Source organism: Colias philodice, chromosome 2, assembly GCF_061535455.1.
Source record: "Colias philodice isolate Cphi_HAF_F1 chromosome 2, ilColPhil1 Martin Lab GWU primary, whole genome shotgun sequence".
NCBI classification, from domain to species: domain Eukaryota; kingdom Metazoa; phylum Arthropoda; class Insecta; order Lepidoptera; family Pieridae; genus Colias; species Colias philodice.
In genome coordinates, this window is record NC_143087.1 from 8,486,043 (window position 1) to 8,504,767 (window position 18,725).

The window sequence follows — 18,725 nt, forward strand, 5'->3', positions numbered from 1 at the left end:
CACTGTTGGTATACTAAGCTCAAAGGAGGTTATAGTTTTGCATACGCTGAGTACGTAAAAAATACTTATAAAATTCCAGACGCATTTTTTTTTTCAAATAGATGAATTCTTAAAACTCTATGTGTACAGTGTACACCCATAACAAGCAACCCGCCCAAATTTGCCACCAGCACGTGATCATTCATTTAAGATTGTTTTCATAGACAAAATGCCCACATTAGAGAAGCGGTATATGCCTCCTGTGCGAAGTTAGAGAATAAAACATGGATTTTCAGGAAAATTTAGCAAAAAAATTTTTGACGTAAATTTGTTGTTTCAGTATTTTTTACGTGATCAGTGTATGCAAAACTACAAGTCCCTTCGCGCTTAGTATACCAATAGTGGGACACCCTGTATATACAATATTATTTAGTTACGTCAATATACGTAGAAGTGATTGCATTAACGCTTAACATTTTAAAACATTTATCTTGTTCTCGAGTTTACTAATAGAGTGAGCGCGGGAAGTTGGCTGTCCATGTTTTCTCGGTGTTTACTAACTATCGTACCGGCGAAAGTGTACTGGATCGAGTTTACCGATCGGTTCTTGCTAATGAATATCTCCATTGAGCTGCCGTCATACATAGACGCGTGTGATTAATCTCTCCGCTAACAAAGGACTCCGTTCAATCCTGCGAGCCCTCTGTGCTATCGATCATTCTTATAAAAATACGAATAATAATTACTATTGTTGGTAAGAAAATAAAATATCTCCAGCCAAACTTGTAGAGCACACACCATTATAATGTTGAATTCCAATAAATTTTAACTATGCTCTTTCGATTCAACGTCTTCGATATCATAATTGGTTACCATCTCGCAGGAGTCCCGTTCTCCACATAAATAACTTTATATGAGCGCTCTAAATCTCATTACGGCTACTGTAATAGCTTCCAAGGCTGCTCTGTCGGCTGTGACGGGAATATAAAGCGAGCCTGATTTATTTCTCCAAATTAACCGCATCATTGTACAGTGTAGGGCGAGTTGAACAATAGCGCCACGAAGATTCCATATTCAGCCCGTATTCCATCGCTAAACTACTATGCACCGAACCGTATACGAGCCCGTGTGTACATTGAACGTACACGTTGTCGCTTTAAAGCAGTCGGAATATTGGAAATAAATGACTGCACATTTTTCTCAATTTCGACTAGACGCGTAGAGGGTGTCCGTTGGAAAATAGAAGTCGCAACCGCCGCTTCCCCGCCGCTGCAGCCGCTTACACCCGATAGTGTAATACCAAAACAAATGGCCGCCTCTGTCGTCTTTTTATTTAAGATACGTGAGTTATATCCTAAAGACGCCTTTGTAGAATATTCAGATAGTTTTAGGGTTTACTAAAAGTGGAAAATAGAAAACGACGTGAGTAACAGCTGCGCCGAGATAAGTTTTAAGAGACGGATGCACTATCGAAACTTCGTTTTGTTCTGCACAATGGCTGCTTGAAAATTGGTCTCTTTCCTTTTAATTGGCTAAGATTAACGACTCAAAAGGCCGGTGAATGTGTTTACCTATTTAATAAATTATTTTCTATACATGTTTCTATTTTGAGCATAACGTACCTACGTATTAGATAATAATTACGGCCGTTAACTCAATAAGATACCAAAATATTGAACGAAACCTTTTGCATATTTACAAACATTGATAATTGTTAATTTATTACTTGCATTCAATAGTAAACGTTTCCCTATCGACAGTGGATCTACCAAAAATTACAATTAAGTCGTTTTAAAATTCATTACTTTTTGCAACGAATCGATGAAAATTCAATTTAGATCGGCGGCCACCGTGCCCGAGTATTAGCAGCGTAGTAGCGTGCATCGATCGAATATCTCTCTTTCCGAACAAAGAGGGATGAAAATTTAATAGGTCGCGTTGTCTAGCATTCCAGAAGTTCGTCGAGGCCGGCGCCGGCGCTCGCATTGTGCGGCGCTCGGCCGACGCGGGATGTGCCGCGCTGCTGAATAAAACATGCACCTATCGGGGACCTCAGCTCGCAGGTGACCCCGGCCCCCAATACACCACGACTCGAGGCATTACATTCATCGAATTTCCACTCTCCGACCCGATAGTTCAACATTTCTTTAAAATCATTCTTGTTACATGTTTACTCGTCCCGAATGTTTCTCGCAAATTTGCTCTGGGACTCCTTTCAAATGTAAATTCGAAATCGATGGATGTCGCATTTATCTATTCAATTGAATTAAACTTAGCGGAGTAAGAAAGATTGCTTAAACTTTTCCTCCGATGTAGGCGTTATCGAAAGTAGAATCGATGTGGTTTATGCGTGGGCATAGGTCAGGTGTCTTGCCTAATTTCGTCAGTTTCATATTTACTGATACCTTGTAGGTATATATGCTATCTATAACTTATACCTCGATTACAACTAATTGCCACATAAATGTTATATATAGATAATGTATATTTCCAATGCGAGAAGCTATCACAGGTAATAAATTGAATCGTTTTATTGAAATTTTAAAATGTTGCATATTGCTCCAACATTACATTCGGTGCGATCGGGGGTGAGCTTCGTAATCCTATAAATTTTATTGCGCGGTTTGCTGACGTGGACCAACGAAAAGCTATTTTTGTTGCATTTAAAACAGTATTACACGTATTCCCTTATATGACATGAATTTATATCGTTTTTAATTTATATCTATTATAATATTTAAGTAAATAGATACATACTACTTTGTCATACTACATACAACTTTGTCATATTCATATAAAAAATGCCAGGATTGACTCAAATATTATTTTTCATCGAATACCATAATTTCTATTGCTTGTTATTATTTGTTATTATTATTATTAACTTAGGCATGCTTTCATTATTATTAATGTCTTGTTTTGAAACTGTAAATATCTGTATATAACTATGTAATATGTATGTGTATACCGTTCTGGGACCGTTAATCAACTTTACGAATAAAGGTTGAAACATATGAGTCTAAAGCCGATTTTAAAAATAACCCGAAGGCTCAGTACCTAGGTACTCGATCTTGAAACTAACATGAAAATAAGCTTTAAAAAAGTTAGAAAGTTGTAATGTACGTAGGAAAATTACCTATCCGGCTTAATATGAAATCTGAGGGCTCTCGTTTAATAAGTTATAAAGTTGTTTTGGGGGATTTTCGTGAAGAGTTCGATGCCGCAGCACCGGCGACTACGGGCAATCTCGTTAAAATCTACGACGAAACTCCGCAATGGCGTTTCCCTCTCCTAGTATATTACCTTCATACGTATTGAATACATTTATTATTTTACGTGATACGTTTTGCAATGTTTACGTTTTTTCCATCGTCTCTAACCAATATATTAAACCGAATTCACAAGATTTTTTTACCTCGATTTATACGACACAAGATATTTCTTGCTAATGCTTCATGGATTTTAAAATCAATTCAAAAGCGTCTTTAAACTATTTTCTACCAAGAATAATTAAAACAGTATTGTATCAGAATTTATTAAAAAATTGACTATCGTTAGAACGTATGTGTAAAAATACACATTTACATTGAAAAGTCAATACAATTAGTTGTGTATAAATAGTTAAACAATGATTATGGCATACAGGGGTCGAAAGCACCCATAGCTGTCCACTTCCAGCGACGGGTTGTGTCGTTAAGGAGTCTGTCAGTGGGGCTCCTTATCGCGCGCCACTACGAGTAATGACGTCTTCGATCGCCGGCTAATGGCATCCGCGGTACCACTTAGATACGCAAATGAGCATTGACTACCCATCTCCATCACACATTACCAATCTTTGAATAGCTTCCAATTGCGCTTTACGATTGTTCAAATGTACACTCGTTTTGCTCTACATTTACATAATAAATTCACGTTAAATAAGCCGTGCTTTTGAATAATCCAAACATAAAGTAAACACATCGGATCAACTCATCATCCCCTCATAATGCGTAGCCGTTGCGTCGTTTTTGCCTCGAATAGTAAAAACTATTTTGACATGGCTCTCCAACGACGGCTTTTTACATAACGTTTCACCAGCCCTTGTTTGAATTACGACGCAACTTTGACAACACACTAAACTATTATTTTCATTCAAAGTCTGCTGTGTCCACTTTGTAGAAATAATTAATGTTTTACAAATATTGTATATCATAATAAATATGCAATAGGCTAGCTGAATGTTTTTGTTATTACAGTAATACATTATGTATATTTCATTGGTTTCGTTATTCGAAATATTGTTTCTTGAAACGGATACGATAGAATCTGTAGTAATAGTATCAGAGGAAAATCGCATCGTTCGCGTCGTTTGTCACGTATAATGTCCAGATATAAAATTTTATTCCATTTCAGAACAGGGACAACCAGACGCCCGTTACTGTCCAGTCGCAATCTTTAAGACGTTTTGTATTTTTATTAAAATCTGCTCTCTTTATTACAACTATAAAATAGATACCCTAATGTCGCTACATTGCAGTCTATTTTGAATGTGCTCACGTATGAGATGATTCGATTCGTAGCGCGATATCGAATACTTTATTATGCCGCTACACATTCCGACAATGTTGTGAATACTGAACGCAATAACAGCACGCCGAGTTCGGTTTGTGCAATTCATTTAGAGGGGTAAGTTATACGGTCAGAAGATGTTTGTGGCGCGTCCAACAATGCAGAAGCGCCGCCGACTCGGCGCCCGCCCAGCTGTAAATGGAGAGCGCATTAATACACAACTATGTAATAAATGTTATTGTTTGTCATAAACTTTGTTTTATGAAGGTCGACCGCCCAGGCCCTTGACGCTCTCGGACCTTTATTAAACTTTGGCGATACTATAACCAAATTTGGACTTGATTATTATGTTATTATTATTCGTTGGGTTGTTTCAATTTGTATAAAATATCCATTCGCCTTTCTTGTACAATCCAGTTGAATTTTATCGAATTTTCTATTGCTGAGCTTAAATTTATGCGAATATTTTATGTCATAGAAACTTCCTTTTCTTCGAACACCAGAACTTGTGTTCACACAATCCATTATGTTACATTATCTAAGTTGGAATATTAATTTTGAAACTAAAGATTTCAACTATGTATGTAGAATACAGTAAACAATTTAAATGATGACCACGACGTTGCTCCGCGTGGCGGCGTAGACGTTATCTGAAACGCGTAGGTGACGGCCGGGGCCGCCTGATTTGTATGTAGCTCAGCTACGCGCCAATGCAGGGGGCGGCTCCAAGACGTTCTCTTCAATTTTTCAACGCTTCGACTTCGTGTTCGGGAAGCTGATTGCACGCGCCGCAGTGCAGCCACCGCGTCCCCGCCGCCCCGCGCCCCGCACCCCGCACCTGCTCGCGCGCCGAACTACCCACTGAAACTTTAATCCCAATCCGACACCGCACGACCGCGCACCGGCTCGACGCTATATTTCAATTAATTCAACCATCTATTTCCAAACTGAAACTTTGCTCCAACCAGCTCATAAACTCATGCATGTTATTAATGAAAAATCATTAAACATAATATTATTCTGTCTCAGTTTAACAACCATACATAATAGAACATCGCGTTTATGAACGTTTTGCTTTTAGAATCCAATTAATGTTCGAATTTCGTTTTGCATTTTAATGTGTTGTCGTCGACCAGCAATAAGTTTGGTAGAGTACATATGAAGTGGAATGATCGTAAGTACTTTGGGTTCATTTGTCGCTGTGAGGCGAGGGGGCGACGGTATTCGGGTGATTGTCGCCTGGCATGGCTTAATGAACGTTCTCTATTTACCCGTGATCTCACGGGAGTTCAATACGGAAATTATCTTTCTTATAAGCGACCCGACTTTTTGTATGTTATCTATGTCTAAATATAATATTAGCTTCGGTAAAATGTTGAATTTTCCTAGCATAAAATGAAGCACAGTAAATTTCTACAAGAAATAGGAAAGTTTCAAGAATTTCTATATCGATATTGTGTAGGAGAGGTCGTAGGTGTTATGATAAATTCATAAGCAAGCATTACAGAGTAGTAAATTTCCAGTTATGACTTATGAAGCGGGCGGCAAGCAGCAGCCCTGTATAGAATTTATCGGCTCATTTCTTATTCTTATTGCGAGCGCGGCTAGGGTGAAGCCGCACGTGTCCGCCATCCTGCTGAATCAACTTAACCCGACTGCCTTTACCGCAACTGAATGAACTTAATTTGATTCCAATTGTATTAAGCCCCGCCCTCGCCGCCGTTTAATGACCGAAAAGAACACCAGAGTAATTTTCTTCCGAGAGCCATTATTTCTTATACAACGTTTACCTTTTATTCTGCCTCTTATTAGTAGAATCTAGGTAAGCTGATTCTGGGAAATTCGATGTGACAAAGTCGGTATAAACTTGGCAATTTAAAAAGCGTTTTCTTGAAACGTTTCATTAAAGTAGGTACACTGAACAGAAGTATTGCAGTTGCTAATAAAATTAGCAATGCTCACTGCTTTGTAATTAAACGGGGATCAGATATTGAAAAGTTTTGATCTTTATCTTTTATTTCAACATACATGTATATAAGTTCTTATATTTTATTTCAAAACAGTCATTTAAGAAATCATTATTTATGCAATATAATATATATACAAATAAAGCAAACACATATTTCTAACATAATAATACAAATCTACTTCGAATCCTGCACCTAATAATCTGACATTGTTTCGTAACAAAGTGTTATTCAAATTTAGTGTTTACAATTAACTAAATAGCCCCGATAAATTGTCGAAACAACGCAACACACACTCGAAACATTCGATTGGGTGAAGTAGCCGGAAAACGGTCCTGTTTGCAAAAACCGCAAACAACTTCGGCCGTGACGTTACATTGTAGGGAGCGCTGGCTCCGCGGAGGCACAAAGTAATTAGATAGCCTGTTGTACTGTACACTTGTTCAGCGCTTTTCCAATGAACGCTCGCTCGTTCTCGTGTTTAATTGCAGCCGAAACCGTAACGGACAGCGGCTCGTTTTTGTCCGACCCCAATGAGACGAACCGCGCATCCTTTAATGAACCTCCCTCCCCTGTGCCTTTACCTTATTGTGCGCCAAATCCTTTTACTTTACGGTTTTAATTACATTCTTGGAGGTCGGCTATTCGATCCGTTTTTACACGTTTCGTAACGCGATTACTTTACATAAAAAAGGGAATTGGATAACTATTAATATTAAATTCGTGCGATGTCAAGCTTCCCTCTAAAAATCTTTTTAAGCTCATAATGTGGAGGTCTCGCCCGCATTCGACACCGCGTAAATAATTCACGCTCCTGAAACGAGTTGCCCGGATCAGATACCGCATGTAATTCCACATTTTCGCACCAACAGCTTTCCGGGTACGCATTTAAGTTTTTACTCACATTCCGCTTTTGATTTCGATTATTTCCGTAATTCTGAGCGTATACCGTATTAAAGCCACTAATTAAAATACTGAATCGTTGTAAAATTGAATAGATATGCTATACAATTTTATTTTATTATATTATCCATAAATATAATAAGTATATTTGATTCAAAGCAAACAATAACCTTCAAGCAAAAAAATAGGAACTTTAGAGATCAATTAAATTAACTTCTTAATTGCCAAAATATATCTCTCATACTCCATTTCGTTTGCGGTGAACGCAAAGCCTATTTTTCTGCAACGGTTATTGCGGTCCAATACAGACACTTCTATCAAGGCTAATGAAAATTTGTTTTTAATAGAAACATTCACTTATAAGTTGCCTTCTTGGTGTAAATCGTACTTATCCTGCTCCAATTAATGTTTAATGTAGACGTGCAAATAATTTTCTTAGTAGAGCAGAGGACCTTCCACATTCTGATTTGCAACGTCACGCCATGGCAATTCATCAAAATAATGCTAAAACCATTAATTTTAATTAATTTTTATGTAAAATAACGATCCAGCGACATGCTTGGAGCACATATTGTCGATATGAAATCCCTTTTACAAGTATATTTTTAGTTAAACTTCCCATAACGATCGTCGACCTCAGTGCACTTACAGGCTTTCCGTCAAGGTGTCAAACATTACTTCCCTCAGTCTGTTCTTGCTTGTCATCGTCGATGCGCGCTCTTATCGTATTTTTGTAGAAAAAATAAATCGTGACTGAGTAAATTTTAAATGAAAAGAGTTTAGTGCGGCACCAGTAAAAATATTATTCGAAGGTAAATCGTTTAAAGCTTTAAACAAAGAGGCACAGTTCCGAAACAATCAAATTAATTTTCTCCGTTGTTATTTAATTAGCGCTGACTTTTGGACGGCTCGATGTGCGGCCAGTATTTATCGTTAGAAACAATCGTCTCCCTCCCGCTCCCTCCGCTTCCTCCGTAAAACCCATTATTGTGAGAGTCAAGACAACACCACAATAACTTTGATTCGTCACTCTCGCTACATTATTGTTGATAGCGACATTGTTTAAGTTAAATTGACTCGCTACGAACAAATTGTGTAACTCGACTAATTCTATTATTACTTTTGTTCCAGGTAACGTCTAATTAACGGAATCGCACAATGTTAAATGAGAGTGTAATTCCTGCTCCCCGCAGGTATGAACGAAGCATTTTAATGTATGTACAATTACTGGCTTGAATAAGTAGGGTGGATGTGGTGTAAAAAAATATTTGTAACGCTATACTGCGTGAAGCCGTATAAAGCTAATCTGAAGCCTTATTTAATTAAATTGTAGAAGTAGGTAGCCATCGGACCAGGCCATTTCCGAGTGAACAGTCTTCGCGTACGGACAATTTAAAAGTGCTCTACATATTATAGTGACCACTATACTTGGGCTTGATTAATTTGAGGTTTTTATTAACTAGTATCGGTAAGAACAGTTCTATTATCTTATAAAATTGTGCAATATAATTAAAACTACTCAAACTAACATATCATAGTTAGCTAGAGATAACGTTACGTAATTATTGTAAAGTTCTTTCTTTTTTTTACAAAATAAATTAATGGTAATCTAAAATAATTGAATGTAATTTTTTTTTAAATTAGACATTTTCAAGATGAAATAAACTTCATAATCAATTAAAATCAACTCATAAACGAATCACTGGCAAATTAAAAACCTCGCGAGTGTGGCGTCACAGTGGCGTGATGCAAAAGTATTAGACAGTTTTTCTTTGGAAATTTTTAAATTCACAAAGCGTAAAGTGCGGCTCGTCAGGCTAAATAGAATGAGTGGCTAATTAACTTTTCTTCTTTTTGTCTCGACTTACAATTAACACGTCTTAGAGCATTAAATTTGACGGGTTTGCTTAAAGACACTAAGTCTAATTTCACCGCATTCAGTCCTCAAACTTGATTCTCCGCCCTCCCAACTAACTCGGCACAGCGCCTGTAAGTGCTTACCCTTATAATAAGGGCGAAATAACATTTCTCCCCACGCGATAATTGCGTTTCTTCATTTTCATTAGTTATATTACATTATATGACGATTTATAGACAAATAGTTTCCATTCTTAATGCGTCCTAAACGAAGGGATTATTTTTAGTGGCGTGCCCGTTTCGACCCGACCCGAACCTCTGACCTCGCGATGATCTATTCCCTTCATTCTACTAACCTGTTTTACGAGATTAGTACGATAAACACCGCCCTAATGCCGTATTCGCTCTAATCGAATTACCATTTGTCTAATTTAACGCTATTATTATATATAAATTAGATGATGTATTCGTGATGGTATTTAATAATGTCTCGTCAATTTAGAAGTGTTTTGTAATGATTATTTTTAATATACTTATACTTAATCACATAATTTTCCACTGTGTTCATCCAAATTATATTGCATATTCTCACGAATGTTGATGTTATAAATAATAAATACGGTAGCGCTAAAATAAATAAAATGTTCCAAACTAAACTTGCGTCTAGATGTTAACTTAGATAAATGTTTGTGTTATATCGTTAACATAAATATTGAAGGCATCGCGTTCGTACGGCGAAATATTCGCTTAAGTATTTGATATGGCGCTTTATCACGTCAATTTTGCATAATGTACAATATCTCTTGCCGTGGCACGGGCGTATAAAATAAGGTAACATACCGCTGGTTTATTTCACCAACGAGCTAAACGGCTCCGCTGTAAGGCCCGTATTTGTAACACGGCGTATTATTAATGGTCGCGATAGCAGGTAGCCCGCGGCAGAACACGATATTTGGGAATTAATCCGGATTTGCATAGGATAATAGGGGCGTTGCGGTGCACTCCGCAAGGTGGACGTGTCGAATGCTTCAGTACCTAATTGCTCCGGTTTTGTGAGCCGTGCCTGCAATCTTCGGCTCCATTAATCTTAGTCGACTATTCTAAAGCTCAAAACGAGCTATAATATTCACTTATATTTGCTAGTTCCGATTTACATCGTATTATAAGGTAAATTAAAAAACATCACGTGCGTGCAATCTTTGATGGATCATTCTTGTAATAAAAAAATGGATTATGCGTTTCTTAAATCGCAAAATCAAAAACTGTAGAAGCAAACATTTAAAATGTTGTTTGTACTGGGTAGTTTAAAATCTCAATTAAAATCGCAAATCGTCGACGATAAGGGGTGGTAAGGGTGGTGTAGGAAAAGCTTGGAGGCGTCGCGTGCCTGATGAATGCGCCGCCGCCGCGGCGGCAGACCCGACGGCGCCGCGCTGCCGGCCCACAATGCAGATATCGTGATTCCTGCATGGGCCAGTGCTAGCGCATTCGCATTTAGCGTTCACACAAATCTAGGCCCATTCCCCGTCTTGCCAAAACGCAACCCGGAAACCTATATTTCACGTTAAACGGTCCCTATTATTTTTTGCTGTTCTGCTTTCTTCAAATAAAATCTTTCATTATCTAATATTATCGTATCTGTTATCATAGCCGACGGTCGAAATGTACTTTGCCGGAAGCTTGTCAACGAGCAATCAAAGGGCTCGTGCCGGCCTAATGTGTAAGTTTTAGAAATCCACTCGACTAGGCAGCCAAAGGGCCTCTTTTGATTGATGCGTCGTGTAATGACCCGGGAAACGATTTCCTCCACATTTCCTTCACTCAATAAAATGAGTATGCTTATTTATACGTCCGCATCGGTTTATTTGGGTTTTGTCAATGCAGCCCATGCTGTCGACTGTTCTACCCTTGAAATACCGTCATTTGTCAAGATTACCGCTGTTAGGGGATTGAGCTATGAAAAACTGTCATTGTTTGTTGTCATCTATATTTTTATAGAAATCAATTTTACCAGAAAGGCTTATACTAAAACGATTAAGTTAATGTTCATTTTTATTTATCATACATCATTTGGTGATTCGATCACGAAAACATCGTTAAATATATAATCGTAAATAATTGACTAACAGCTGAAAGGGAACGAGTGTATTTACTTTGTATAACGTCTCCGTATGTAGATACGTTAAAGTTATATTTGGCGAAAGTATGAGATGGTACAATTAGCACGTACGAAACTCGTCAGTCACGGGCTGGCGCCGAGAGGCAATTACGGTATTTCATCCGCAATAAAAGTGCACTCGGGCGCCGCTAACGCCGTAGAAAGCTCCCAGTAGCCTATAATAGACCGGGAGATACTGACAGAAAATTTCGAGTCATTTGTAACAGGATGGCGGTTCTACAGGGGTCTTAGTACGCAATGACAAAAAGAAAAACGATGGTGTGAACGCTGGTACCGGCGGCTTAGTCGCGTGGGCGTTAGTCGAACTCGTCGGAAAAATAGCGAAGTCAAACGATTTGTAACACAAAAATTTTAGAATTTACCGATAGCCCATAAAAAAGAAGTAGGCGGTAGTGTCATGCCATACTTTTCCGGTGTGACTTACAGCCCGCCATACCGACGCGAATGTGTTGATTTAAAAAAAACAATTCAACCATTTGTACCAGGCTAACTTTTGCACAGGTAACCATCGTCGTGCAGCCATTTACGAAAATCGCCATGCCATACTTTTCGGACGATTCCAAATGGTCGCCATACCGCCGAAAATCTGCAAATTTTTTTTTTCGCCGAACCATTTGTAACACCCTAAATTTTTTTTTCAACAACTCCTGAATGATTATAAATAGAAGTGTGATAATGCCATACCTGTGGGAGGTGGCGAATGTGTATAAGATTTTTTTTTATTGTATGATTTTATTCGTATTTTGAACGATTTGTAACAGTATGGCATTAATCTTTCCTATAAGTTTGAGGTTCAACAAATATAAATACAAAATTTCAAAGATCTAGGTGGTAGAAATCTTCACTTCTATAAATTAATAATAAATTTATTTATGAAGTATGGCAGCACTTTTTCCCCCTACAAGAAGTATGGCAAATATAATAATGGCCACATTTTATCAAATACTCTCCAAAAATCTAAATGCAATACTGGTACAAAAAGTTTGGCGAAAAAAAAAATTTTTGCAGATTTTCGGCGGTATGGCGACCATTTGGAATCGTCCGAAAAGTATGGTATGGTGATTTTCGTAAATGGCTAGACGACGATGGTTACCTGTGCAAAAGTTAGCCTGGTACAAATGGTTGAATTGTTTTTTTTTAAATCAACACATTTGCGTCGGTATGGCGGGCTGTAAGTCACACCGGAAAAGTATGGCATGACAGTACCGCCTACTTCTTTTTTATGGGCTATCGGTAAATTCTAAAATTTTTGTGTTACAAATCGTTTGACTTTCGCTATTTTTACGACGAGTTCGACTAACGCCCACGCGACTAAACCGCCGGTACCAGTGTTCACACCATCGTTTTTCTTTTTGTCATTGCGTACTAAGACCCCTGTAGAACCGCCATCCTGTTACAAATGACTCGAAATTTTGTGTCAGTATCTCCCGGTCTATAAAGCTAATGTGTATAAAGATTTAAATGACGGCTCGGGACGGGACACCGTCCGTCATTCAACGCGTGATCATGTATATAGTCGGGGGACTCGCTCCACATTTTGTTTTGTTCAATTCACAAAAACTTTTTCATCGCTCGTACCGACTAGTTACTTATATTCATTGCGTTCTTTTATCGTTTTAGTTTCAAATACAAAAAAAAATGTATTGTTTTCTATTAAATTTATTTGGCATTATTAAATGATGTTGGCAATATATCGATAAATATATAATCTATTGGAATTTAACAGTTCTTTATGCATACATGTATAATGTATATGTTATTTATACATACATCTCGAGCAAATTTTAGGGGCTTTACTTTATGACGTATTTATAATTGGCAATGCCGCGAACATTACACGGCGCCTATTCATGTTATAAGAACATATAACTACAAATATATTACGAATAAGCAAACATTTTAACGCTATTAATCTGAGAATGTTCCACCGAGGCGTCGGAGGCAGCACATTTATGTTATGTTCCGGCAATGTTACATACGCCATAAAAGTCGTTAGGACGACGTAACGTCTCGACAACGTCTTGGCCGCTGTAATTACGAGTATATCGAGGCAAGGCGCCGACTGCGCCCTGCTTGCGCCCTTCCAGCGCCCCTCTGCGACCCCCACATTAACCTAACACGATGCAATAACACTCTGACACCTCCTAATGTACTGGCCCGATCATAATGTTCTATATTATTAGCTTTATCGCTTAATGCGCTACGTGTTTCTCGGTGTGATTTAATGCTATTACAATAAATCAACATTCACTAAAACGCTCGTTCCAACATTAATCATAAAAGCCAAACCAAGTTAGAGGTAAGTGAAATATTCAATATCGAATGAAAGCAAAACCCTTCTCTATTTTCGGATGTAACGAATTTGTTGGATTGCCTTGGAGATTCAACTTAAATTTGATTTTTACTTGGCTGAAGCATAAGATTATGGAGACAGCTTGTCTAACGCATATTAACTTTTGTCTGAACCATAAATCAATCCAAGTTAATGACTATAGTTTTGTAAGAAAATTGATTTATGTGAACATGTTTACTAAGTTGTCGGATTTTAGTGAGTGGAATACGATGTAGCGTGGGAACCCAGCCGTGTGCTGCATAGACTTAAGTCTGCAGCTAGCTCGAGCCGGGATTCGTTTATTCTGCACTCTCGATGTGATAAGCCTAAACTACAGTTAGAGCTGTGAGCTCCATTTTATTCACTTTTAAGTTACGAACGTTTGATTTAAGTGTCATTTTTGTAAGAAGGGTATTAGCAGGAATCTAGCATTTCTCACCGAAGACCTATTCAATCGTTATGTATGGTTATGATAGGAACAACCATTTACAATTTCTTGCTTTTGAAAAGAAGTAGGTACTTATTGCATTTTATTTAAATTTTAACGAAAATATTTCAGTAAGGCACTGTATAGGATTCTGTCATTGTTATTCAAATTTGAGACTGTTCAAGCCAAATTTCGAGTAACGGCTCGTATTGTTTTGCAAAGTAGAAACTAGTAATAAGTAACTGTTGGCAATTTAGAGCGGGAACTGGCAAAGGCGAGAGTAGTGCAAAGTTAAGGTGTACAAATTAGACGACGTATGTCGAGTGACGGTACCGCTGGGGCGAGCGGGGCGCAGATGGAAATTTATCACGCCCGCCGGAGCTGAGACTACAAGTTCGCGCATTAAACGAGTCCGGGACATTAGCCGCTTGCAAGATGCCGCCCGAGATCATAATTAAGTGCCGCCCAATTTATCGGTCCGACCCGTGCCCGAAAACTCCCTTTAAACTTCCCTTATCGTACCTACTAAGAGCTCTTTATTTTGTAGTTAGACTACCTCGCAGTTATCGCCTTTTATCTTCACTTGCTTTAACACGGTTCCGAACGGAGACTTTAATGCGATGGCGATTCATTCATTAGGTGATTTAATTGCAGTAGTATTCTTATAAATTGTCAATTGTATCGCAATCTTATGCCGAAGCTATAAAATTTTAAATTATCCTACATAGAAAAAGTTGAATGAACTCATGAAATCTAGACTTTAGAAAATACCGTTGTATTTCAGAATCTTTGTTAAAGCGAACAATTGTGGCGAACTGAAGCTAATACCGTTGCATCTGGAAATGGTTGTTAAATAATGCAAGTGTGCCAGTCGTGTGAATGATTTACGTAAGTTTCAGTCGAAGCAGTTCCACGGCTGAGGGAAGTGTGGCGCTGTTTGCTTGTACTAATTACTGCATCAGCTTGACTAAATTGATTAGACGACCCAAGGCCTGGGTGATGTCGCATAGGTAAACATACGTCCTACACCCTCACCTCTAACTCTTGACTAACAAATTATATTCGCTAAGATTCATGAAGGGAATATTAAATGTTTACCTAAAGCTGGAAACGCTTACGATTTCAAAATTTCAAATGCGTTTAGTACCTAGGTAGCTTTTTACCATTTTTGTGCAATATTCTAAGAAAATATCCGATCACGTATTTTTTATTTTCGAATTATAAAATGGGATAAGTATTTTTTCATGAATTAAATCATGGTCTTGTTAATTCTTAAGTAATTTGAGCTGAATTAAACTTATCTTTGACAACGCTAAAAGACTTGTTTATTAATTTTACGCAGCTTTGTATTTTGTTCTCATTTGCAAATCAAATGCGCGTAACTAAAACCCAACATTAACTTCAAAATTTTTCTTCCCTTTGTTAAATGTAAAGCTATTCCGTTTATTAGCGTTCACTGACCCAATGTTTTTTCTTGCGCCTCGGCACGTTAGTAAAACAGGCAATTTACGCGAGCCTATAAGTAACAAGATTCATTAAGGCTGTTACAAAGTGGCGCGGGCGTTCTTAAAGCGAATGGCCCTCGAGCTTACAGCGTTCATAATGGCCGTACGAGCCGGCCGAGGCGCCGCGCGCAATTTAATGAAACACCTGGAGGAGGTTGTGCCTGCTTCCGTTGCATTAATCTCGCACCCCGCGGCTCTCCGCAACGCTTTATTACCATCTACAATAGCCTCATATTCGAATTTGTACTGATTACTTACATTAAGTCAAATGTTACAACATTGTCATGAATAACTCTGGCAGCGCGGGATATCGCCGTCATAAGTATAACGTTAGGCCTCTGGAATCGTGCACGTTGTACGCTCAGCGATATGAACTTGGCTTGTATCCTCCACTAAACAAACTTAATAGGAAAACTCTGCTCAAAGTTCAGGTGAAATCTCCGGTCTTATTAAGTAATTGTATCTTGTGCGATGGAACTTCTCTTCTAGCTAGCAAATTGCTTCACCTCGACATTAGCGTATAAAAATGGGCAACTAATATTAAAACCGGCATAAACAACGCCTGACCGCTCGCCGGCGGCAATGGCAAAAGTGGCTGAGATAACTCCGCGCGCGAATGCATATTTTAACGTTAAACTACGACGCCACGATGCAAACTTGTTGGAAACTTTTACAGAGTGCATTATTCTTAATTTTAAACTCTTTGCGCTTACTTTCTAAAAATGTAACACAATATGTTTTTGAGTGATGGTAGATGGCAAGACGGAGGCGTGTTCGATATTACGTGATGGTATCGCAAGCTTGCGAGCAGCGTGGCGCCGCCCAGAGCTTGAAATAAAAAGTGGCGCGAGCGCGAGGCGTAAACACGCGCCCCTCTCGCGTGACGGCTCATTAGCCACTCCCTGTGCCTCTATAAATCATTTTAAATTCAAATTCTACTTACTTTCAGAATTAACTTTGCTTACCCAATTCCTTTCTCAGCCGCAAAATTTTGCAAATTAGATTTTACCTTTCCCCTATTTGGGTTGTCAAAAAATTATTTGTGGCATCTCGGTTATAATCTCGACCCGAATCATATTATAGACTCGTCTCTTCTTCTATATTTTATGACGTGTAATGTTCTCGATTTGCATAATTGTATTTTTATTCCCACACATCAATAAATATTCCACATTCACTAAATGCATAAATAAAATGTGGCCACGTTCCACGAATGCCTACGCACACTAACGTTAGAAATACAGGACACCTCTACACAGGTTTATGAGTTGGCACGTCTCACCGGCGGTTTCTATTTGCGTCCCCGTTTGACATCATAAGCATTTTTGGCACCCACTTTCTTGTGTATAAGTGGGCTTAGGATATATCGTGTCATTCATGTGATCGTAAGCTTATTGTTTTCCTCGTGCATCGATTTGCAGCGGCGCGTGTCAGTTCGACCAATAGCAGTAGTGAGTAGGACGATGCGCGTACGTATGTAGTCGCCGACAGCATGCCGCCGACTTGTCAATTGTGATCGATCAATCGATTAGCACACGTCGTTGGAGAAGCATTCTGGGTCTCCTGTTTGGCACTCCTATAGTACGTATTTGTATACGATACGCACACTATCACGTGTACAGAACTAATGAATGGGCTCGCTTTAATTGTATTGCGAACGCATTGTCTTTCAGAAACAATGCCTAATCCCCAATTATAAATGCGATGATTAAGTTTTATCTTGTTATCAGTCTATAATTAATTACTAGAGATATATTTAAAGACGTAGCAATTTTTTTAATTCTTCTGTATCGATGTTTTATATTTTGCATCATTAATTTTTATATTATGAAATAGCTAGTTCTTTGTTCTATGTTCTGTCATCTCCTTGTCATAGATGTAAACGGTCGAGTGGAAAAGCCATAAACAAAAGCAGTATGCAGAAGATGGCAGCACGCGACTGTCAGTGAACTGTACTGTTCGGTGTACAGTAACTACTTCAGTGCACTCGAGGGCCGTTCGTTATACGCGTTACAGATTCAAAGAGCCCTCGGTCGCCTTGCTTGCTTCGCCAAGATAAGAACACGGCACTCCATTTTTCATTTGTGAGCGATGACTAACAGATTTTGTAAACATTTTCCTTGCTCGTTACTGCATTGTTGCAGTTGGCAGTTGGATTTGAAAGTAAATTTATATTTGTTTTGTTATCTTATTCGACAGATTTGTTTGTACTGAAGCCAAACTTAAATTTGTATATACATTTCGTCCACTTGAAACCCTTGAAGCCGTATTGTGTATTATAGACTATAGTAGTGTCATAGCCTCATGAGTAATTATCATTGTGCATAAATATAATAAGTGAAATGGCAACACTTATACAGCAGTATATTGCAAGTGCTCATTGTTGTGTCATAACGGACAGTGCAAGGGAAGCGCTCCGTTTGCTCCACTATCACAAAAATGTTATTAGTTTTGGGTGGTTATTGCCCACCCTGCTGTCGCTCAACCCTCTCCCAACAACTACCTTCCTAACATTCAAAAGGTTACCCCTTGTATCCAATTTAATCCTAAAAGTAAATTTGCCAGTTATTTTGATTATATTGAGACACTGTTTATAAATGAATTTGTATGCTTTAGTAACATTATTATGGAGGGATTAATTTTATAGAGTGGGATTTAATTTGATAATACAATCACAGAATTCTAATGAAATAAAGAAAGACTATCTTCCATGTGCAATGTGCATACGTACGTGACACATTCGCGCTTTGGTCGCATTGTTTTTTTTATTCGTTGCTAAGTATACTGTTATTACTTATCGACAGCTCATTAATTCAAAATCCAAATATAGACAATTCTTCATAAACGCTCGTAATTTATTCATTAGTTCATCGTGTAAATGAGTGCAATTAATTCACTGTATAAGTACAGCAAATAGGAACAACATGTTTTACACTCATTGCACTGCAATTACTGATCGGGAATGTTAAATAGCTCAAACGTCGGCTCTTTTTTTGGGCTCGTAAGCGTCGTTAATCAAAATGTATGG

The 18,725-nt window shown here is 38.2% G+C and overlaps 1 protein-coding gene across 7 annotated transcripts in view; it reads left to right on the plus strand.

Moving 5' to 3' along the window:
- Positions 1–18,725, plus strand: part of LOC149490641 (uncharacterized) — a 179,363-nt gene that overhangs the window by 150,116 nt on the left and 10,522 nt on the right. The gene's annotated exons all lie outside the window — the stretch shown is intronic.